Source organism: Sturnus vulgaris, chromosome 2, assembly GCF_052056855.1.
Source record: "Sturnus vulgaris isolate bStuVul1 chromosome 2, bStuVul1.hap1, whole genome shotgun sequence".
Taxonomy (NCBI): Eukaryota; Metazoa; Chordata; class Aves; order Passeriformes; family Sturnidae; genus Sturnus; species Sturnus vulgaris.
Window position 1 is genome coordinate 73,414,141 of NC_142244.1, and position 25,497 is coordinate 73,439,637.

Consider the following 25,497-nt stretch of genomic DNA (forward strand, 5'->3'; position numbering starts at 1 on the left):
AGGCGGTTTTAATATGATGTAAAGTGCATCCATCACAACTTGCCTGATTTCAAATATGTCATAGAAAAATATTCTAGCTTTGTGGAGGGGGAGAAAAAAGGAATTGAAAACACGATTGTGTTTCTGAGTATTTTTCTAAGTTTATATTCCACTTGGAGCTGATCATTGACCTGGAGACCAGCCTGTGCAGACTGATGGGGTCAGACCGCTCAAGCTGAACCCCTACTTTAGCAGCTGGGCTACAGCACTTGGCCTTGAGTCTCCTTGAGTCCTCCGTGGGTCCAAAAACATGTTTGCTTTTCTATTTCACACCATCTAAAATATGATTAAGTCACCATAGTGGTGACTGTAAGAGCAGTGCTTCTCTAACTTCAAAAGAGCAGTATGACACCACATGGGGGAGTTTAGGGGTTCAGAGCCTGCTGTAACTGTGAACAACAGCTCAGAAGGTTGGTTAGGGTCAAGTCCCAGCTATGACTCATCTAAATTTCACAATAGAAGCTGCCCTTATGCACATCATTCACAGAACCAAGAACTTATTTCAGGGGGAAAAGGCTGACTGACTTCAAAGCAGTAAACTTGCATTTATGCAGCATAAATGGTGAGGCTACCAAGACCCAGAGATGGAGCTAATAATTAACAGTATGAAATGCCCACTGAGAAAGAGGAAAAGCACTTGCAGTATACAGTAAGAAAGATAAAAGATACAAAGACAGCAAGACATCTTTACTTCTGATAAGTTTCATTAGCAAAAGAAAATTTTCAATTAATTACAGAAAACTAAATGTTAAATAGTATTCTTTCAAATTCTTAATTTAATTCATGTAACTTATCTCACACTAGACTGAAAAACTTTAGGAGCTATTATTTATTTTTTTAGGACATTTGTGTAAGACAAACATGTTTAACTCTGATCCCAGAGGTATGTCATGTGAATTTCGTTCTGCATTTTTAGTGCTTGTTACTCATTTTAAGTTCATATTTTACAAATTATGTTGACACTTCTATTTCTTGAAATTAGAAGTTTTAAATAAATAATTTGTTTCTTCATAGTAAAAAGAAGTCTTTGATTTTGATCCAGAATGGTTATATGTATTAACCATAGTTAATTTTATTAATTTATTTTAGGTCATGAGTCTTGCCAGAAACTAATATTTCCTTTTTATTACAAAAGAATAAATGTATGTTCTGTAAACATATAGAACAAGAACATGGAATGGCTATCCCAAATCTAAACAACTTTCTTAGGACAATGTTTCTTATTTAAAATTAATAGATCTTCTGAGACAGAGTATTTCAACCACTAAGTTTTACTACACTTCTCTGAACAAAATTTTTATTTAACTTTTACCCATTTATTCATGATATTAATATTATTATATTTTTGGCTTGGCCTGTGACTTTAAAAGATTTAATGGAAGCATAAAGTCATTAAAGTAACACAGAAAAATGGAATTTCTGCTTCTTGTTCATTCATAATCAAAACCAGTAAGACAGGATAAACATACATAAACATATTTAAATCACAGTACATGTAGCAATGTGTGTATAAGCCTTCACAACAATAAGTGTATTTCAGCAAAGCATTTGATACTCTCTCACAGGATCCTTCTGGACAATATATATAGCATTCAGCTGGATAAGCACATCATTTTGTGAGTGAGAAACTGGCTCATGGGTTGGGCACAAAGGGTTACAGTGAATGGGGTGACATCAGACTGGTGACCTGTCACTAGTGAGGTTCCACAAGGCTCCATCCTCAGTCCTGTGCTCTTCTACATCTTCACAAATAACTTGGACACAGGACTGGAAGAGGGTACTAAACAAGTTTGCAGACGATAGAAGATTTAAAGGAACTGTTGACTCCCTCAAAGGCAGGGAGGTCCTGCAGAGAGACACTGACAAATTAGAGAACTGGGAAATCAACAACTGCATGAAATTCTGCACCTGGGCTGGGGCAACCCTGGTTGTGTGTATAGACCAAGAAAGGAGAGGCTGGAAAGCATTGCCATAACAAAGGACCTCAGGGTCCTGGTCGATGGCAAATTGAACGTGAGCCAGCAGTGCCCTGGCAGCCAGGAGGGCCAACCTTGTCCTGGGGAGCATCAGGCACAGCATCACCATCCAGGCAAGGGAGGGGATTGTCCTGCTCTCCTCTGAGCTGGGGCAGCCTCACCTCCAGTGCTGGGGGCAGGTTTGGGCACCACAACATAAGAAAGCTATCAAGTGATTAGGGAGTGACCAAAGGAGGGCAACAAAGATGGGGAAGGGTCTGGGAGGGAAGCCTTGTGAAGAGCAGCTGAGGTCACTTGGCTTCTTCAGCCTGAATAATTAAGAGATTTGAGAGGAGATTTCATCTCAGCTACAAATTCCTCATGAAGGGAAGAGGAAGGACAGACACTTGTCTGTGCTGACCAGTGACAGGGCTCAAGAGAATGGCCTGAAATTGCATCAGGAGAGGTTTAGGTTGAATTTTAGAAAAGGGATTTTTATCCAGAGCGTTGTTGGACACTGGAACGGGCTGCCCAGTGATGCAGTCACAGCACTAAGCTGACAGAGGTCAAGTGGTGTTTGGACAATGCTCTTGGCCACATGATGTGACTCTTGGGGATGATCTTGTGCAGGGCCAGGAGTTATCCTTGATGATCCTCATGGGTCCGTTCCAGCTCTGTATATTCTGGGATTCTGTAATAATCTTACAGACCCAATATTTAGTGCATGCAGTACTGCCACCTTTTGGTTGTAAATCTCACTGCGACATATAGATAATTGCATTACAAATATTTTATCTTAAAAACATTACCTTAGTCAAACCTTAAACATGCTACATAAAATATACAGTTTTAGAATTTGTGCTAAGTTCCATGACAGTCTTTCAGGATTTTTAGAGCAAAATGTTCAAGTTTATCTAAATCTACTTGTGCTATTTACCATTAAATTTCTAAGTTAGCCAAAACCTATATGTGGGGCCCGGGTCTACAAATTTGATGATTTGACTTTCCAAAAGGTTACTTGCTCAATATACATTTTAAAACTGGTGACATCAGCTGATGAATTTTTCTTCACTCAGTTTGAAAAACTAGACCTTAGGGGACAATAGATCTTGTAAACTGCTTACACTTTACCTGCTGCTTCTAGAGATCCATCAGAACCCTAGAGCAATCACATATTTTTCAGACTTCTGCTTTCTGGCAAGGTTTAGAGCTAATCACAAATGCTCACATTTAAATATCTATGAGATAACTTGGGACCCATTGTCTTCAAAGATATGTAAGGGTAAAAAAATCACCCAAAATAAATCTGGATGAAGGAAAGAAAAGAGTCAGTGAAAATTATGAAGGTTTAATGTGTGAATTTGTATAATTCACAGTTGGTGCAATTCTAAAATAAGGCCAACATTACTGTCATGTTAAGTCTTAGAAGTTACTGAAATTATGTAGTCCATTCACATCTACATGTAGATGTCTACAAGTACACTGCATATCTAAGCTGCTGTTACAGCCAATGCAAGCCTTGAATTTGGTTCAGTTGCCCAAACAGTGGGAAATATATACATATATTCATCCATCCATCCATCCATCCATCCATCCATCCATCCATCCATCCATCCATCCATCCACCCATAATATATGACACAAAGGCATTTGAAACAATCATGCTTTCTGTATGGTCAGATGAAGTTCAAACAATATATATATATGTTAAGGTGTCTCAAATGCCACTGAGAATTTATGTTCAGTCTTGTCCTTGTATTAGAATTAATTTAAATGCTGAAGTGCAAGTGTCTATTCTGTACCTGACCTCACCCCATACTGCCTGTTGAATTTAAAGTATTTTCTTACCACTGACTTCAATCCATCTATGTAGATCCAAATGTTAGTCAAAAGAGTTTTCTGGGGGAAAAATAAAGATAATAATTTGCCTCCTTAGAATCTTGGCAGTGTAATGAAGATACAATAAGTAGCTGTTACTAACTCAGTTACAACAATGCAAGAGTGTATACAGAGGGAGGCCTCACTAACAGACTTCAACAAACAATGCCAACATAAACAGTTCTTAATAACAGAAGGAAGACTCACTAATAGACAAAATCCTTTCAATTGCTAACCTTTTACTTTGGTGTTACAGTCATTCAACGTTCCTCTGGGTCCAGAGGGAAAAAGCTCCTGGGGTCAAGCAAAATAAAATTGTGTGGACTTATGGTGGAGTTGCACCAATACCCCACAGTCACAGCCAGGAGAAATGTGGTGCCTGGGGCCCCCTCAGGCCAGGAGATGACTTTGGGCTTCCTTGTGCATTCAAAGTTCTGTATAGACATTGATTATGTGGAAAAAGAGACCAAAATGGGAAAAGCAACGTGTTATTAACGCTCAAATCTCCTATTTCTTAGACTGGGAGTCCATTATAACCATAATGAGATGTAGCATATAAAAGAACTGTAAATCGAAAAAGGAATATAACATGGGAAAATAACGATTCAGGATAATTGTCTTTCCAGAGTAATTTGCAGAAAAAGTGCTATAAATTAATAACCAGTTCGTCAGAAAATAGAACACGTTATTTAAATTTAAGGACCTATTTCAGGTGAGAATCTTGCAACACCACAGACAGAACATATATTTCAACTAAACACAGTAATTCATTTGGACACTCCATCCAAGTACAGTGTTTTTATTAAATTATTCTTTTAGTACTGTATTTTAATATAATTTCTTCAGCATTGTTATACATGAGACTATTTTTTCCCTTCTTTTTGATTTATTCTGTGTATCTCTGTGTTGAAATCCTTGATGATCTTACAGAAAAGATAGATCAGCAGTTTTAACACAGTTTTTCTCCTCAAGACATTTTGCTGGTTTCAAAAAGCTGTATAACATGACCTTTATCACCTGAAAAAGTTAAAGTTATAATGAGGTTTCCCAAGCTATTTGCAGGAAGTGTTATGAACTTGATGGAATATATACACCTGAATTTTACTGACATCATGCTATTTGGGATTCTGAGATGACATTTTAAGACAAATTTTTCCTCATGACCTTCTTAGTTACTAAAAGTTTAATTCCATTTTTATTTCTATGTAGAATTTACAGTGCACCAAGTGATACTTGGTAATTAAAAAGCCATTTGACTCCAACTGTCTTCAGGATTGGGTGTCACAACTTAAAATGCCTCTTGAATTTTTTTATTTCTTGAACTGGCCTTTTCAATAGATTAAATTGGACTGCTCCACTCAAGAATTCTGGTCGAGGCAGGGTAAATCAGGTCTTGTGTCAGAGTTATGGCCTTGATAGCATTTAAAACAGCCTGTTTTTCTATCCTAGAGAGTAAAATCCCTTAACACATAGCCCCCCCCAGGGGGACTGTCACATTATGATGTGTTGTGTTGTCTCCCTGCCAACTGAAGGAACAGATCTTGAAGCCATGACAGGTTCTTCTGATTGGCACTTGCAGAAAGTGTCCTTTGACATAAGGAAGATATTTTGGTATTTTTTTTATGACTGTATAATAATTCCCACAGTGTTGCCTGTGTAATAAAAGTGCCTTCAAAAGATCCCCATTATACTTTTCTTACAGAAACATCAATCAGCTATGAGCAAATAAGCACAGAAAAATAATAAAGCAGAGAGAAATGAATCCCTGAGAAAAGCTCCCTGTTTTAATTGGTCAACTTATTATAAAATTCTCTGTGATCTATTTCAGGTCTGTGAACTCCCACTAATACATACTCAACCCTGCAGAGATTCATTGGCAGACTATTCTAAAAATTAATAAATAATATGAAAAAAGTGTGGTTTAAATTTTCAGATTTAATTTTAATGCAAATTTTAAAAGAAATCCTGAGCAAGAGGCCAATGGAAAGAGTAACTAATATCTATATTATTTAGACATTACAATAGTGAATATGTTTAATATAATATTGATGTGGTTTTAATTTTTTTATTCAATCAGTAAATCCTGGTGAAATTCTTGAAGGAAAACCAATCACAACAGAAACAAGAATCAGTTTTGCAGAAAATCAAGAAATCTGCTTCAGGAAGACTGTCTATTTCATTTAGAAACTTCTGCTTTGGAGACAGAGAGGGAGGCTTGATTAGCAAAAAAAAAAACAAAATAGAACAGCCTCTCACAAACTGAAGACTGCATAAGTGATAAGATTTTATGCATGATCCAAGAATTTAAGAATTCTTTTCTTCCAAATGGTGGAAATTTGATTAGCTGCCATTAATTTCAGTTAAAGATTCAATACTTTGATCAATAGACAGAGATGAAATCTTTGAAACAATGAATATATAATATTGCCTACTAAAAATATGGCAAACTAACATCACTAATAGATGTGTTATCAAACAGGAATGATTGTACTAGGCGTGATATTCATCATCCTTAAATTCTGTGGGGTTTTTAATTTTTTCATACAAAAGTAATGTCAGCATGTCTGACTATTTCTCATTTTATAAAAAAAATATTGTTTTGGGGACATTTGTATTTGTATTTCAATCTTCCGATTTATGAAGAAGGTACAGTTATTTTATCTATCTATAATCTATATCATATCATCTATCATCTGTATCTATCTACAACTACCTATCTATATATATAAAGTTAATTTAAATAAAAATATAATTCTTAGTCTTTCATTTTGTGAGTTTAATTTGTGAGAACCAAATCAGTTTGAATATATTAAAACAACCCGAGATTTTTTTAGTGACTCCAATTTTTTCAGAATACCAGTCTTTCACTAAAATCCACTGTACTGCTCTGCAGAACTGTCATGTTTTATTTGTGTAAGACCTGGAATACATAAATAAGACTTTTGCAATGAATAACAATGTAATTTGACAGAACATGATAGAAAGTTATCACAACAGCTTCCTAAACAATTGGCTTTTTTGTCTGCTAACTTACCTGATAGCTTGTGGGAAAATATAGAAATTAACAACATTGTATGGTGTTATTTATGCCCAAATTATTTAAGGATTAAATCCTTTGTTATGAAAATCTACCAGCTTTTCTTTTGTGTGTATGTATGTAAGAAAATACTCATAAATAATTTTATAAAGAGCAGGGATAAGGTACTGAAAGGATTGATAGACAATGCTCTAAAAAATTCTTATTGCCATGAGTCTCTCTCTCTCACAGCTGGCTCATCCACTCTTAATTACTACCTTAAGGAAAAACCGTCTTATCTATTTGCTATTCTTGTAGGCTGCTGGCTGTTGTACTCCTGCTCAGTGTCCCACTTTTCTATTTATAGGCTTGGATATTTTTCTTTCTCTTTCATGCTCTCTCAGTTTATCGCACCTGTCCTCTCCACAGGGTAGACCCCCGTATATGTGCTCAGAAGGGTATATGTACATTACTTTATGGGCTGGAGCTTAGATCTGTACAGATCTGGGGATCAAACAGTGAACTGAACCTGAACTGCAGTCGGGTATTTGCAGGGGAATAACAAAATGAATGACTTTTCTGCAGAAAGAAGGATCCTTCTCCTCTAGTATGTTTTGATTCATTGCTCATACTGTGTATTAGGTGCTCCCATAGGAAATAATAATACAAAACGCCAAAAAAATAAAAAGCTAACAGAGAAAAAAAAAACACCCACAAAACAAAAAAAACCTACCCCACCAAGGTCTAATCTTTACAACTTTGATTAAGTGTGGGGGGATGTAAGTTGCATCACCCAGTTCAGATCTGTGTAAAGCCTGGCTGAATGATTGGAAGATGTGGCCCTGTTCCTCTCCCCCTCACATCCAGACATCCATTCCCATTTCCCTGGTGACTTTGCCCCGTGAACTAGCTCAATGTGTGAGCAGATGTGCTACTGCAATACAGGGAGAAAGGGAGGCCAAGGCAATCCCTGTGAATCAAAAGTACCCAAAAGATACTTTCTCTCGTACTGTCAATTCTGAGTTATGTTTTAGGAACTGGTAACATTGTGATCTCATTTTCAGATTTCTCACCTTATGCAAATTAATGAAAGTCATTGTCCCACTCAACAGTTGTTGTGATTCCTTACCCTTAAATGAAGATGAGTATCCCACATGGCTCTGGCTTCCAGGACTATTTAAACTTTTACTATTTAGATTTCTATGGACCTCTGATCCAATAGCAAAGGGATGATTTGGTTTTTCCTCAATAAATTTTGTAATGATGTTCTTTTCCCACCAAGTATATTGGAGTTTTATTCTATATTTAATGTATATTCTTGTCCAGTATATGCATCAATAATTTAGCTCTATTTTCTTCATGTTTTAAATCTTTATTTTTATCTGTTAGCTTTGAAGAAATTTGAGATATAATTATAGGGATAACAGTGAATCTTTTTTTTTTTCAGAATACATAACAAATTAATCTAAGACACAAAGCTCCACAATTAAAGGAAATCTACAACATTGCTGTTAATTTTGGTATGAAATAACTCAAGATACTAGATTCCTGCAATTCAATATATTTATGAGGACTAAGTTAGCAAAAGCCAAGGATATCTCTTCTGCTTCTCTTGAGATTGCCTCCAAGTTTGATAATATTTACAACACACTCGCATTTTTGGACTAACATGTCCATTCTTGATTGAACCACAAAAGACTATGCAGAGTAGTACCTACTGGTGTCCTTATATCCATTGTCCTGCCACATGATTAGGATTAATCAACAGAAATAAATTATCTAGAAGAAATTAGTAAATACAGAAAAACTACAGGGGATATTTCTGGGGATTTTACATATGTATTATAATGCTAGTGCACTGGAAATTTAAATATTTCTGTTATACAAATTAAATATTCTTGGCAATTTTTTTGACAATTAAATATAATTTTCCACTTCCAAAAAGGAGATGGAAAGAAAGTTCCGTTCATATAGTCAAATCTCAGAAAAACTTGAAGGAAATGAGAAGCATAAAACTCTACTCTTATTTCAACCCTATTATATTCACTAATATCTCTGCCCTGCCCCTCTCCAAATCAAATTTTCCTTCATTAAGATTTTAGAGTGATACTTTTTGCATCCATTTACATGGAGCGCATTGCTTGATGCTGGGTTTGAAAAACAAACCAGACAAAAAATCCAAACAAATTTATTCTGTGAGAAATAAGAAATAAAAACCATTAAAATTTACTAGCAGATTATTTTTATGTAACTTTTGCTTGCAAAGTTTCCTAATGGATATCTTTTCTGCTTATTATCCTAGATCTTAAAAAATTAGGTAGAAGAAAAAAGATAAATACTATATAATATGTATATGTTTGTAGAAGACACTGAAAATAAAAATCATTCAAAAGGTAGCAACATTTTGCAATGGATATCTGTGAACATTTTGTAATCTACCTCAGAATGAAAAAAAACTCAGACCAAACCACATCCAAACTAAAAACCCAGTGTCACGTAAAAGAAGTTTTAAGAATATGCTGATCTTTTAAAAGAATTTCAAGTTATTTTATGAAAGAAAACCCAAATATTGTTAAGTAACAATAGGGCAATGGGCAATATTAATTTTTTTCTAACTTGTTTTATTATTAGGGAAAATACATTTCTAGTTTCTCTCGGGAGCATTTGAGTTAGGAGCAACAACCTGAAGGGCTAAAGGAAAAATAAAAATGCATAGATAAGGCTTACTTGCATCTCTGCAATTGTTCCTACAGAGTGTTTTAGTAGTGGCTAAATTCAATCAGGATTTACAAATGTTTTTCAAGGACCATGTATAAGGTACATTTCCCCACTCCTCAAACCTTAAAATAGACCAAATATTTTCTTGTTGATAAATCCTACCATTAAGTAAGGTTTTGGGGTTTTTTACAAAGCATTTCTCTTCACATATCCTATCCTTTCTTAGTTTTTCATGTTCTACTAATGATTATTACTGAGTTTTCTTAGTTAACACCATCATTCTAGTATTGTCATACCTATTTCTAATTCATTGGTATGTTGTTCAGCTATAAAAAAACACTGAAAGAAAAATTAAATGAAATAATTTTCATTTTAAGCTATTAGGTAAAAAAATCAGAATGTACAGTGAAAATTGTACCAAATCCCTCACTTTATGTCACTTATGCACACAGATAACAGCAAAAATATACACACTTTGGTAAGTGTAAATACCAGACTGTGGAAAGCTATAGAACTCTGACAAGTCAGAAACGAAAAAGAACCCCGAAACTCAAAAACTGACAAGCTTTTCTTAATCATCCTTACTTATTCCACCTCTTAAAAGAGAGTATGTGTCATAAATTATTTACCTAGAAAAGATTCCTGCCCTTGTGGAGATGGATGGCTATACATTATTTCTTTGGCCGCCTACTGACCATTTTTCCTTATTGAATTTCTCGAAGAGGATCTCCAGAGATTGTCACCAGTCCCTCTCTAAAGAAATAAACCAGAAAAAGTCACCTGCAAATGCTAGTGGGGTTTATATAAGGATTTATTTGATTGGCAGGAAATTTGCAGCCTTTCATTTTTTTCATCTTTTGTCTCCAAAAGAGCAACCGAGAAAAAATAGTTAAGAACAAGCAGATCAGAAAGCAAGTCAGAAAGCAAGCTTTCAAAAATGGAAGATGCTGAACACATTTCTCCTAGATGACTAGATATTTTTGGTAGCTGTGTGTGCCCCTTTCACTTTTATTTAGATGCATTACTTCCTTATGAAAGAAAGCTTTGGAAAGGAAATAATATAATAAAGTAAAATATATTTTCCAAGAACATATCATAAGCTAGAAATAAGAGCAGTCTTTATGAGCGCAATGGTTTTATCTTCAAGAACTTGGAAGAAAAGAAATAAATTCACAAGAAGGGACAGTTTAACATTACCAAAATCTTTCCTGTGTTCCAGATATTGCCCGAAAACTGAGATGAGTTTTGCATTCACAAATGAAACACGACACAATCTTGTTTTGCATGGGCTTGCTTTCTGTAATGAAAGTTTTACACAGCTTGGCTTCATGAAGTAAAATGTTGATTGAAAATATTTGTGACAGTTGTGGGTAGTTAACAAAGTTGCTACTACAGCACTTCAATGAAATGTTGCCACTTTAAATGCTAGGTACTAAACTGGTTGGAGTATACAGCAGCATTTTAGATACTATACTACGTGTGAGCTCACATTCCATTAAATGAGTCACTTTTTCTGACTGACACCCCATTTGCTCAGTGGAAACAGTGAAGTTATTTACTGGATGAAAAAATGAAGCCAAACCTGAATTTATTTTCCTATATTTTGTGATGGCAAAAAATCTGGCTTGCTTGTCAGAATTTGCAGAGTATGAAAAAGCCATTTAAAATTTGTTAAGTCTTCAGAAAAAGTATTGATTAAGAAGAGAAACTATAGTCTGAGTGAACACAAATATTGTTACAATAAGTTTTGTGATATTTATGTGTGTCAATGGGTATTAAAACTCTAGATTTTGAGAGATAATACATCTTATAACACAGCCATGTCAGGGCTTTTTCTTTATTTGTTACAGTTATTACTTTCTCAGGGTATATAAAGTTATGCTTACAATGGATCAAATAAAATATAAAATAAAAATTGATATTTCAATACAATAAATTCACATTTATAGAATTTTTTCATGGGCTTTGCACTCTTCTTTAGTTGTCTTACATTAAATCAACAGTTTTGCAGATTTTCTTGCCTTTAGATATATTAGAGATTTAACTGACTCTAGCTAACGGGTTTATCAAATGGTGCTGTATATTTTCTAAGCTCTTCTACACTAGGTATGCATTAAGAAAGTATCCATAATTCAATCACATACATTGTATAGGAGCTGAAAAGTTAAATAAGAGTCTGATCTATTCCAGGAACCTCCAACAGACAAGAATTCTATAGGAAAGAAGAGTCACTTCTATCTCTGTCTTCTTCCATTTCCTTTTTTCCCTTTCGATTGAAAGAACTACAGAAGTTCTTAAGGGGAACTAAAGAATAAAGGCTACAGCTGTGTACTGGACAAGGTTAAAAATCTGCCTGGGGTGTAGTTAAAAGCAGTTTAATATTCTTGTAGATTAAATGTGCATAACTAATCTGACAGTGTTATGGGCTGTGTGTATACTGGAGGTAGACTGGGGGATAATGGCTTGGAATCTGTGCCTTGCTGTCATGGAGCATAGACCAATAGAAGAAAATTCTCATAAGACCCATGCTCACACAAAACATTAGAAACTGTGGAAAGTAAAAAATATGAATCAAAAAACGGAGAGTCCAAAAAGATTTTTTCTTTTTCCTTCCCTTGGTCCAAGCTTCTCTGAGAATAAAGAATAAACAATTAACTAAGTAAATATAAAGTGCAGTTAAAGTCTACTTAATCTGAAATCAGAAGCTATGTTGTGTTTCATACAACTGCAATATGAAAATTGAAGTTCTGATTTATATATTTTTTCACAGATCTGATGAGTCAAAGTGAAGATTAAGAGACACTTGGACTCCAAAGTGCATAGTCAAGGAATCATATCAAAACTCTATTTCAAGTTAATGAAAGACATTTCCAGCTAGTGATTCATTTCGTCTTAAAGCAGATAAATAATGTTAATTACCCCCAGGGTATAGCTGCACTGATTATTGACAACTACTAAAATGTGAGTTATGCCTTGGTACTTTCTTATGATGAAGCTAAATAAATGCAAATCCCACTCTTAGTACTTTTCCTTCCCCATTCTTCTGTAAAATATGTGGGTTTGTAAAGACAATTCAAGGGGTTTGGGGTTTTTTTTTGTGTTTTTTTTTGTTTGGTTTTTTTTTTTTAATATTTGATTTTCCATCTCTTCATATGAAATAACAGGAATTTTAAAGTCAGACATTGGAAACACCCAAATATTTTTATATTGCAAAGAGTTGAGTGTCCTTCTGCAAGCAACTACATCTATCTACTTTTATATTTCTCTATGGTGGACTTTCACCAGAGAAAATATAAGCTGAAAGTTCCTCATAATAAGCACAGTAGATGAAAATCAAAAAAATAAACAAAGAATGTTGAAAAGATCAAGAATAATCAAGTGATAGATCAAAAAACCAGAACATATATCATATCTGTATTATATTTAGCACTGTTTCAGCTGTTTCTACAGTTTTAGTAAAGCTCACTAAATAAACGTGGAAGTGAAAGTCTTTAAGTTAACTACCAAAAGCAAATCAATGCACATTATGTAGTCCAATCATTTAAAAGAACCTTTTTTTTTTTTTTTAATCAGTGTGAAGAAAGAAAAAGAAACAAACATAACAGAAGTATTGTCACTGGAATACTGGTGTACAGAGCTGTGATGACTGAAGCATGCAGGTAAAAGCATCTGGTTGTGAATTGAATATTTTGTCATACTTCATTTCGGTATTAAATTACTCTTTCCAGTGTCCGCCTGAGTCAAGCAGAACAAAATTTGTGACATCTCAAACAAAGATGAGATTCTGAGGAGATGAGACTGAACAATACTATGACTGACAAGTACAAACCCTTGTTTCTACAAAGTGGGCATTTTGTTTTGAACTTCATTACTGCTGTTGGAGCTATAAATTAAAGATGATATATAAACTACTGTTCTCCAAAGCACTGCATTAATTTTTGAGAATTTACTGACTTTACCATGTTCTTATGTAAACTTCTGGTGTAGTTAAAAGACCACATTATTAAGTGTATTACAAGTATTAACAGAATATGTTGATGAACCAGAGTCATGCTGGTAGTTAATTAACTTTAGTTAATTAGTGGATTTAGTTAGTTAGTGGATTAACTTTAATGGACATTTTAGAAAGGGAGAGTTTCACTTGTCTTTCCATGCCTTACAATTTATGATGTAATTACTGGAATAATGTATTTGTATTAACAAATTTTTTTTATTTTGATTAGCAATATTTTGTGGTTTCCTATTTAGTTTTCAACATCTTATGCATATGTGGGCATTACTTTTTCTTTTTCGTTGTTTATAATATAGAGTCCATGACTTGTCAGATGAATAGGTAGAGCAAGTCCATCTGATTTTGATAATTCAGGGAGGCAGATTCTGCCTCTCCAACATCTTTGGAACAAGCTGCTTACTTTATATTCTTTATACTAAGAATTTAAATACCCTCTGTTTCTAGATGTGCTGTTTCAACTAGGCTATATCTATGCCAGCAAATCAGATCCTCCCTGAAAATGTTCTCATGCAATGGATCTCACTCCTTAAAAATATTAAGCCATTTAAATGATTTACAGGCATGGTTCTGGACCATTCCAGCCAGTATTTAACCAAACAGTTCCTGGATTTGATTTGGGAGCCGGCATGCATTAGGTACCATTTACAACATATTGTTTGCAAGCAGTACCTTGGTTTAGAGAATAATAATTCTTAATAATATGTAAGCTTTTCATGCCAGCCACATAACAGTCCCCATCATATTTATTTTACATTTTATAAACATCTCTTTATATACCTAAGTAGATGCATAAAGGTGTTAGTACATAACTGGGTGGTTGCCTGGTGTCTAGATCTCTACCCACAGTTCAAAATCTTTTGGGACATCAGCACATTCATATTTACATGCACATATATTCTGTGCCTTATGAAGACTTAAAAAATAGCATCCTCATTGAATCACATGGTTCACCAAGTCTGCAGAGAGTAGAGATCTACAGAAGTAAATAGATGAGATTGATTATAGCAATTGCTACATTTTTAGTTGAAGTGGTTTGTAAATTTAGGTATTACAAAGTGACGTGTCAAAGAATTTTCCCCCAACCAGATTTCCTTAAGCATGGATGTCCTAATTTTGAGACCAAACTGACAGCACAAAAGTACCCCTGACTGACACTAGCCGACTGGTAGTCTTTACTGTGATCTGAGTGCTAATACATGTTTCATATAGCTGACCCATATATGTCAACTTGAATGTTAGCTCACTTCTTTGGATTTAAAAATTGTAAAAAATTAGTCCTATTTTATTCAATAGCATTAATATTGTGGAAAAAATATTTAGAGAAATTCATATTGATAGTTTCATAGCTAAACAGGAGCTTTTACATGAAGGAGACATGAAGGAGACATCTAGGAACATAGATTAGGAGTAAAAATTTAAAAAAAAACTGGTTACACCACTGTGAAAAATTCAGTATAATGAAATCTGTCTCCAAAAAACAGTTATCTGAATTTAAAATATATCTTTCACTTGTGCATTTTAAATACTAATACTGATTTTCCCTATTTACAGTTCTATAAAAGTGGAAATGGTTGATATTTTTTATTGCTGTAAAAGTTGTTATTATAAATTTATTGGCATTAACGTTCTGAGATTATTATCTCAAATATCAATTTAAAATTAATTTAGAGTACTTAGGTGTCTGATGGCAAAATGTAGTAGAAGTATGAAGTATTTTGTGCAGATCTGTAGGAAGCGAATAAACATAAAATATAAATTAAATTCATATTGGAAAAAAAAATACTATGTGAAAAAAAATAGGGAGAAATGCTATCTAGTCTGACCTTCAGATAGGTATTCCATAAATGCTAGTTATTTCTTCTGCAAGGGTCAAGAGGGAGCACTTCTTATAATTCCTTCCAGAAGCTAGTTTGTATGGATAATTTTTCACAGTGCAGGATTCATTGATCAAAAATGATTGAATATTGATATTTGACATAGTATATGAAGTCCTATAAATAAAATTTCCTCTGTTATTTTGAAGTAAATTCTCAAAATATGCTTACTTCCTCCACCTCTACTAAAGCAGACCTCAATTTGTTAGATAGCTTTCTGTCATAATTTTTCCTATATTTTAAACTACAAGGATTTAATCTTAAAACAATTTAAAGAGAAAGGGGAAAGCTGGATCTGCAGTTACTTAAACATTGGAAAACCTCTAAACGTACTCCCTTGAATGTACTGGTGAGCCAAAAAAAACATTCCAGGTCATTCACTTTATTCCTTTATAGCAGAAAATAAGAGTAGAGATTGCAGGCACAGACCCTTTGAAACAAGTCATATCCTGAACCTTGGAAAATAGAATCAAATTTAGGTTTGATATAAAGAATTTTAAAAAGTAATATTTCTAGCAATATGCTAATGACTGATAATGCTTTTCTGTTTTTCGGTCTATACTATGGTTTCTGCAAAATTAGGAACAGTGCTTTGGATTTTCTTTTTTTTTTTTATGTCTCATGTTCTTTTATATCACAATATTATGATACTTTCGTTGAGTTGACAGATACAGTAATAAGCAATTAAGATAAGAACATTTTATAGCTGGTGAATGAATGTAGATGCTTGTGAAAATGTGATAACTATTGAGAAGAAATATTTGAAGGTCTTTAAAATGCTAGGTTGGTGCTATTGGAAAATAAAATTGGCAATTTATGTTTATATATTTAGAAATCAATATACTATGTCTGAACAGTTTTGTATTAAAGAACCTGAATTTGACCAGAAATTAGTCTCTAACTCTATGGATGCCAGAGACCTCCAACAGTAAAATAGGTGAGATTCCCCTGTACTGGAGCTCATTGACCTGCCTTAGTGTCACCCCATTTCTGATACACAGAGAAAGATCCAATGCCAGAGCTATTCAAAGTTGTTTGAATGTCACTGCTCTGTGCTTAATGAAAACTTCCTGCCCTTGTGCTTTTGCAGCTAATATAGGAAGTCATCCGTACTGCAGGCAGTACAGAAAAGCTCCTGCTGCCTTTCAGAGAGTTTAACAAACACAGTATTTATGAAATGCTGAAATGTAATCAGCGTATCATCAAGACATGCTTGCAACAGCTGAAGAAACCTTCAGGGAATGTTACTGGTTATAGCACCTTTAAAATGGCAAATTCTAAATTAAACTTGTCCTACAAGAGAGGTCTTCAGCACAGAATTCTGGCATTCTCACTTTGCTTCCTGACTGCATGGTCAATGACATTCATTTTGAGGGAGTGTTGTGTTGTGGGATTTTGTTATTTGACTTTTTCTAAACTGTGCACATACAACTATACCATTTTTGGTTTTGTCAAAATAGGTCATAGCCACATGAACGGAAAGGAGATTTTTTCTTTTCTCTGAAGAATTAACTACTTAGTAAAAAAATGCCTATAATACAGTTTAACATTAATATATCATTATCTCTAAACACCACTCCAAAGAAAATGACACATTTGAGAAGCAAAATACTGTATTAACCCTACCACAGTATTATCTATAAAGAGATACAAAGTCCTACACAAGCATACACATTGCTGGTCTTGAAAAATGCTGATTTGTTTAATCAGGCAGGATAAACATAGAACATTAAGTCACAGAACCTAAAATCAATAACAAAGAAAATCATTCCTGGCTCATTTTAGTAGAAATGTGATTTGCACCAGAATGTTAAATTAAAGTCAGAAGTGTGCTGATGCAAACAAATTTTCCTTTTTTTAATTTAGTTCAGAGAAACTAGGACTCATAGACATTGTTAATGTACATTTTTTTCAGAATAATTAAATGAAATCTATTGGTCAGCACAGTTAGAACAATTAAAAGGAAAACACTCTGATTCTAAGTTCAATTTATAGGCCTTTGTCACCCAGCTCGTCCTCTTTATGATGATTTTTTTTTCCTCTGTGGTGATGAACAGCTAGAACTGGAAGCATTCTCTGTCACCTGCTTGAAATTTTCTGTCTCTAGAAGCATATTTTGCTGACACAGCTCAAATCTGTAGCTGCATCTATTCATGTACGTTGCATAAAACTTCAGGAATTTTTCCAATTCATTCCTTTCACTCACTTGGAAGAATAATTAGCTCCTTTATAGTGGATTAGGGTATTAAGAATTATCCTGCAGTGAGTTCTTTCAGTGTGTTGACCTTTTATGAACCTGTCATTTGGTTCCAGGGAAGCAATAACCTTTACTCTCTATGAAACAATGTCTTGCTTTTGGTGTTTTCAAGCTGTGTTTAAGACACTTCTAAGACTGGATAAAAGGGACTTATGCTTTGGGACTCTCTTATAAATACATTACTTCTCTTAGTGGTGAACATTTCAAAGTGCCTGAGAAAAAAAACCTACTCTGTCTCTTTCCTGGAAAAAAGAAGCCTCATTTAAATCTGTGACTTTTCTCAGAATAGTCATCTTCCTTCCTGCAGTCAAATCCTAAATAAAATTGGGGGCTTGGTATTCCTTAGTGAACAGTCCCTCCATCTTATTATAAAACCCACTTTGAATGCTGCTGCGTCAAACAGATTTCTTTCCATTTCTCACTAAGGTATAGAGGAAGATTGAGGTAAGCAATGAATGAGAAATACAACATCTTACTAAGATAAACTTGTAGGTAATTGAGGAATTTTGTATGTTATATAGTACAGCAACTATATATCAGACATGTTTTGATGCCTCAGACATGTTTTGATGCCAAGCATTGACAAATCACTTGTCATGTTGCTTTATAACAATAATAATGGAAAATTCATAAATGATTAACATAAAGATGAAGGAGTTCTTTGAAAAATCTGTCAGAATTAAATGTTCAAACATTGTAACCAAGTGTAGACTAAGAAAATCGGGTGTTAAATGATAAATCAAGGTAAGCTAGGATATCAATAAGAATGCTCACTTGAGGTTTCCTGAGACAGAGCTATACCTTGCTATCCCTTTTCACTTCAGGGGGACACAAGTCACAGCTGATCTTTCCTGTTCTATTCTGAGCCTATATAGACATAAGTTGCTTTGATTTTGGAACTACAGGACCATTGACTTAATTTCTGCATGCTTTTTTTGCTGAGTAGAAATATAGAATTTTATTAAAATTTTAGGCATAATTTTTGATAACTTGAATGGAAGGAAATACCATGCATTGAAGTGAATTTATCTAAACTTATTCTAAATTGTTATTTTTAAAAAAATCATGTTACCTTAGCAAAAATAGCTGTTGATGTGATTAGAACTTTAATCTGAAGACAGCTCAAGCTTGGTCTGAGAGGTCAGTTTTTGCTGTTTGACTGATGATGGTAAAATTTACTTTCATATGTTCTTGTTAATATTTCTTCTCAATATTCTACCTCCCAAATATCAAGAAGTACCACTGACACCAGAACCTCAGTAGACAAATCCTTAAGCCCAGGACTACACATACAAATGTGTGAATTCAAATATTGGAAACATTTGTTTTTTAAGGAAAACTTCAACTGTTCTGGGGTAATAAATCTTCTCTTTTTTATTGATTTTGACTTCTATTAAGTAGAAACATTCTCTTTTCAATCTGTCTAGAACTGATCAATTAAAAAATCTCTTTTCTGGAATATTTTCTCACCATTACATTAATTTCTAAATCATTGATGGAAATATTTAACTATATGAAACTAGCATATAACCTCAAAATTCCTTTTTATTAATCATTTTAATATACAAGAATATAACAATGTTAATCTATTTTTCCTTTAGGTATTCTATATACTTTTAGACAGATGATTAAATGTTTAATCTCTATCATGACTATTCATTTTTTGTAGTACTTTCTTGTGTGGCACGTTGTCACAAGGTTTTTGAAAGCCTACTAAAATAATGTGGAGTGTTGTACTTCTACTTAGGTTTTCTTGTTTAAAATTTTTGGGAATTCTCACAGACTGATACAACTCCCCTCTGTAGAAACTATAGTGATTAGTTCCCTTTGAAAGCTCAAATGTACTGAAGAATATTTCAAGGAGAATAGAAAGTTTACAAGGGATCTTTTTAATGAGACTTTAAAAAATTTCCTTTTTTTATTAATGGACTACTTAGAGGTAATTAAGGAACTGACATCTATAAATTGGAAAACTCCCAAACTAGATTAGCATATTAAAATAACGCTACACAAAAGCCAGAAAGTAGTATCAGGAATTTCTCAGTGTTTTATGTCATTTTTTATCACAGGTAAGCTTTCCTATCCTCTTAATAACTGTTTTTAATTCTTTAATTTTTAAAGACCATTTTAGTATGGCTGTAAAAGTGTTAGCATAGAAGTTTCTAGGAAATACCAAGATGAAAAAAAAGTATACCTAATTGCTAATGATACATTAAAAATATGGAATATTTACTTGTATTTCATAGAGAAAGATTTAGAAAAAAAGAATATTACTTTCCATCTAAGTCTAAATAGAATTTTTTTTCAAAATTTTTATAGGTGTATGCTCCACAGTGACAAACTGAAACTACATCTTAATAGCTTTTACAACCTAGCTCAGCCACAAAATTTTCCAGTGTTATCTGGAAATAGAACAGAGGAGAGAAGCAGCTTATGAAGTAATTACAGGTAAATGAAACATGAAAAACGCATATGAAAGAAAAAAAAACACACAGTAATAAAGGCTCAAAGTTGTCAGAATAACAATAAAAAATCCTACTCCTTCATAGAGTATCAAAGTAATTAATTTGGTTCATCTAGGCAAGTCAGAATTAATTTTTTTAACCTTTTCTCTATAAATCTGTATGCTATAGTTGCTCTAGTGTTTCATGATTCGTGTAGTTTTTCTACTGAATTCACTGAGCTTAAGGTCAAATAATTGACAACACTTCTCATTATGCAATGGTTTTAGTGTTTTTCAAAATAAGCCCCAAAGATACAAGCAGAACTTAACACAGACATGTGGTTTATATGTGATGCCTGGGTACAGAGTGCATTCCCGGAAAGATAACATAGGCTTGTGTATTCTGTAGGATAATTTCTTGCAGTCACAGTATCAATCCAGAGAAACTCACCTTAGTGCCATTAAACAAAATGGTTTCACTCAGCTTAATTATCAGAAATATTCTGTTTTGAGACGAAACAAGTAAAAGACTAAATTGAAAATTCCTGAGAGCCTTCTAGAGGAAAGTATAATATGAGAAAATCAGTCTTTTCTGTCAGCAGCTTTTTGTTTGATTATTTGATCCATTTAGATATGATCCATAAACCTTTAGTGTGTCTCTTACTTGTTCATGTGACTACTTCCTTCATTGGTTATAAATATTTCCTGGAGTAATAAGTTCATGTTGCACCTCTAGAAATGTGGAACACAAATAATTATCTTCCATTATGATTACATCAAAAACTTAAATTATTTTTGTGTGAAGCAAAAACAAAACAAAACAAAACCCAACAGAATTAAAATATTTAAAATTAAATTTTAGATAAGAGTGCATTGATGATATAAGCTTTGAAGATATTATTGGTGAGACGACTAATAAAATGCTGTGATCAATATTCCTAAAAAGAAAATAAAATTAATTTAAAAGTTGGAAAGATTTCAAAGAACAGATCAAATTTATCTTAGGTTTTAAGAACCATCTGGGAAAGATATACTTATCTAGTTCCACTGTCTTTGTGGTAGTCTTCTCAGACTTTGTAGATTTAATTTAAAAGATGAAGAGGTCTAAATTACATTTAAGAGAGAAATTAAAAAGAATGTATCTCAAAACCTGAAACATGAAAAATAAATAAGCAGAATAAAATACTTTACCAGTAACAGTAAGTAATCATAAATAAAATAGAAATAGGATATTAACCTTTTTATCATTAAAAACAAAATAGTACAAAGGATGTACTGATAGTCAATAAGAACGTCCTTGTCTCCAAAATGTTAGTTGTGTTTCCACCTAGAAAGAAGAAACTTCTCTGAAAAAAGAATAGGTAGTTATGAACTGGTTGAAGGACAAATGAAAACTTCCAGTGCTTGAGAGAGAACACATATTGACGCTTCTGAGTAAAACTAATTATTTCTTAGTTGATGTGTATCATAGGAAATTAGGACATGCAGTCAGAATCATGAGGCTTATATTCAACAGTAAATGAAATTCAGAACTAGAAAAGCAATTTGTTTATTGCTGGTTTCCATGTATGTTAAAAAAGAAATTAGTTCATAAAGTTTCAACAGATTGTGATCCTTGCAAAGCGATGGCTCCTAAAATAACATTCATATTGCTCTATATGGTATATTGCCAACAGAATGAAATCCATGTCAGCTGTAGTATTACAATTTTTTATTAGAAAATCTATGAAAGCTTTACTGAGAATTTAATTTTTAGAAGATTGTATGACCTTGAAATTCATACTTTTGCTCTTAGTTTTAAATAGATAATGGAATTTCCCTCTGGATATATTTTAAAGACCAGTTCAGGGCAGAGAGAGAACTTGTAAAACAAATTTTGCCAATACTACTCCACTCACTGAATTTGAATCAATTTTCTCTTTTAGTGCGTGAATTTTTTTATCACCACTATTAATGCTTGAACTAGAAAGAACAGAATTTAATTGCTATAGAAAAAATCTTTTTTTTTTTTTTTAAATATCTGTCATTTCATATATGTATTATAGAGGAATATGATAGTGTCACTGTGAAACAAGCAAATTCTATTGATGTATTAATAGACATCAGAAAAGACTCTAGCATTAGGCAATTTACATGAGAAATGGAAGACAAAGGTTCAAACCTTATTTCTGAATAGTTAGTGTAAATCCAGAAACTTTTATATTCAAATTCTCATATTTAGATCTATATTTTTCATTGATTTTATATGTAAAATTCTAAGAAAGACAAAGTATTAATTCCTTTAGAGATAACAGAAGAAAAATTTAAATCTCAGAACATTACATGGAAAACCTTTCCTCTAACTGGAAACTTTTCTGAATAATGCCACACATCATTGCATTAAACTTATTATCTTGTCTTATTATTTAAACACACACTGCTTTATCTGACCAAATATTAGACTTTCCATCGTGCTAATTGACAGAGAAGTCCTGGCAGGTATTAATTTGCAGCTAGAAATAAAAAGAAAGCATGATAAAACAAGAGAAAATTTTTTAGCAATTTTCTGATGAAAATGCTTCCATTCTTGTACAGTTTTTCAGATACCACCAGAAAGAAAACAAAGGCAAAGCATACTATACATAATTCATCTAGGAAAGAGTGGAATATAAGTCTGCCCCATTACCAGTAATTTAGTTTCTGCATTAATAAAAATTATTCTAGCAATAAATTAAGTGTAATGAACTGTACACATTCAATTTCTTAAGAAATCCTTTGTTCTCTATCTTGTGATGTTCAATCTATAGCAAAGATATGTATATTTTAATGCCCTAGCTAAATAAACCTCTCCTGTATTTTAGGATAAAAAGCTTTGAACAGGGTGTGCCGTGTTTCACTGTGAAAAGTTTTGTCTAGCTAATTCATTAATGAAAGGCAAAAGTTATAAAAACCTGCTTTTGTCTTGGTTTAACCCTGGCCATCAGCCAAGACCCAGGCAGCTGCTCTCTCACTCCCCCACTAGTGGATCAGGGAGATAATCAAAAGGGTACAAGCTAGAAAAATGTAGGCTGAGATAAAGGCAGTTTAATAAAGAAGAAAGGAAAAGAAGACAAGCAAAGCAAAAGAAGGAATTAATTCACTGCTTCCATGAGCAGGCAAGTGTTCAGCCATGTCCAGGAAAGCTGAGCCCCATCACACATAATGGTGACTTGGGAAGACAAACGCTATCACTCCAGAAGTCCCTCTCTTCCTCCTTCTTCCCCACTTTATATAGTGAGCATGATGCCGTATGGAATGTCCCTTTAGTCAGCTGGGGTCACCTGTCCAGGCTGTGTGTCCTCCCAACTTCCCATGCACCCCTACCCCCCTTGCCAATGTGGCAGCACAAAAAGCAGGAAAGGCCTTGGCTCTGTGTAAGCCCTGATGAACAATAACAAAACATCTCTATAATATCAAGCCTTTGTTTGGCACAAATACAAAAACAGCCCCATACCAGCCATTGTAAAGAAAATTTATTCTCCCAGTCAAAAGGACCACAACTGTTTAGAAGTTGTGGGATTTTTGTGTTAAAATACTGTGTAGAAAGAAAGAGGGCTCCACACTGTCAGCTTTTTCTTGTCTCATTTGCCTTCCAAAGTCATTATTCTGGATATTTGTATTAAATATATAAAAGAGCCTTTCAACACTCATGTATTTGTTTGCAATTTGTGAGGAAGACTTGAAGAAAAAGAAATATTTTAAATGTCAGCATTAATGAGAAGTTAAAGTGTTATGTCAAATGTGACAGCACTCAAAAATTTTGTGCCGTTTGTCTGCTTTTCTTGTATCAGTATGTAAGTGATATTTTTTTCTTTCAGTTTAATTTAATTTCTGTATTTCTTCAGAATTTTTTGGATAAAAATTTATGAGACCCTTGGAGTTCTGTCAAATGAATGCTGTGTGACTTCCTAGGTTTTGGAAACACTAACTCAATAGGTTCAGAGTTGACACTGTACAAGTAGAACACCAATTAACTGTTCTGTTCCACAAATGGTATTATGACTTTTCTGACCTCAGTAAAACCTTCTTACTCTCTTCCATCCTTTCTTACCTGAGAAAAAGTAAAAGTAGTATCTGCAAATGTGTGAAGGAACAATCCTGCTGTACTCTTCCAGCAAGCATTCTGTTCTTCTGGAGAAAATAAAGAAGAAAACCTGTTATGAATGTCATCTCTTTATTCCTTCTGAGATAAAACAAAAATTGCTCCTAATCTGAAACTCTAACTCTTGTACAGTTTCCATGAAATGGCACATGCTTATCTTTGTGCTGTCAGCTACCTTAAGTTTCCAAATAATTTTTATATTACGAAAAATATATACACAGGCTTATACATGCTTATATGCTCCTTTTCAAGGTGTGCGAGAGGCACAAGAAGCATGCCTGTATTTTATAACAGTTAGCCAAAATAATCTTCAAACCATTTATTTTCCAACTGAATTTTGCTCACCAAAAGGCTCTGTACAACACCCTTTATGTAGCTGTTCACATTCCTTTGGTCGACTCCAGGCAGCCCAAATCTAATTCCTCATCAACCATGGTCGCAATTGTCACATTATTTCAATCACACAGGCATAATGATTAGGTTTTATGTTTTCCCAAGCTTTAAAATCACTTTACCAACCTAAAATTGATGTAGAAATTGTGCTTTTACATACATAAAACTTAAAACTATAACATTGGAATTATTTTAACCAGCTTAGCCATCAAAATTGCCTCTATATCTTCAGTGTATGTTGAAGCAATCCTCTGAAGAAGGTGCATAAGTTATTTATGTAGTCAATGGACAGCAGTCGGTGTACTTGAAGATTTGCAGATGCTGAGCACCACATTTAAACTGGCCCAATATTTCCTTGGAGATACTAGACTACATATAGTCATAATATCTAAGGCCAGCAGTTATTATACAGCTGAATGTATGGTACTAATTTTTAGGAAAAAAATGCTTGTAAGACTTTTTTTTTAAACTTTTTTACCCAAATATGAGAGTTAGCCTGATAAAAAAATACTGTCTCTTCATTTTACCTTACTCTGAGAATGCAAATGTGGTATTGTGATAGTTTTCCCACTGAGAAAGGATTGTCCCAGGGAGTCTTATCCTTTAAAAATCCTCTTAATAACTTCTGGTTCCCAAGATAAGGCAGTCAAGTCAGAATCTATTAATATTTAAAATTTCTATTGACAAAGTAAAAGATTATTTCTGTAACAATCATCTTTGAAGAAATTAAGTAATCTTTGACTGAATGAATTTACTTATACAGAAATAATGCTTTCAATATATTAATTAACT

The 25,497-nt window shown here is 33.6% G+C and overlaps 1 long non-coding RNA gene across 1 annotated transcript in view; it reads left to right on the forward strand.

Moving 5' to 3' along the window:
• The window catches only part of LOC148224850 (uncharacterized), a 145,185-nt gene that overhangs the window by 54,566 nt on the left and 65,122 nt on the right, over positions 1-25,497 (forward strand). Inside the window, exon 2 of the long non-coding RNA XR_015801546.1 lies at positions 13,180-13,265. This is a non-coding gene — a long non-coding RNA (uncharacterized LOC148224850). The remainder of the gene's footprint in view (positions 1-13,179; positions 13,266-25,497) is intronic.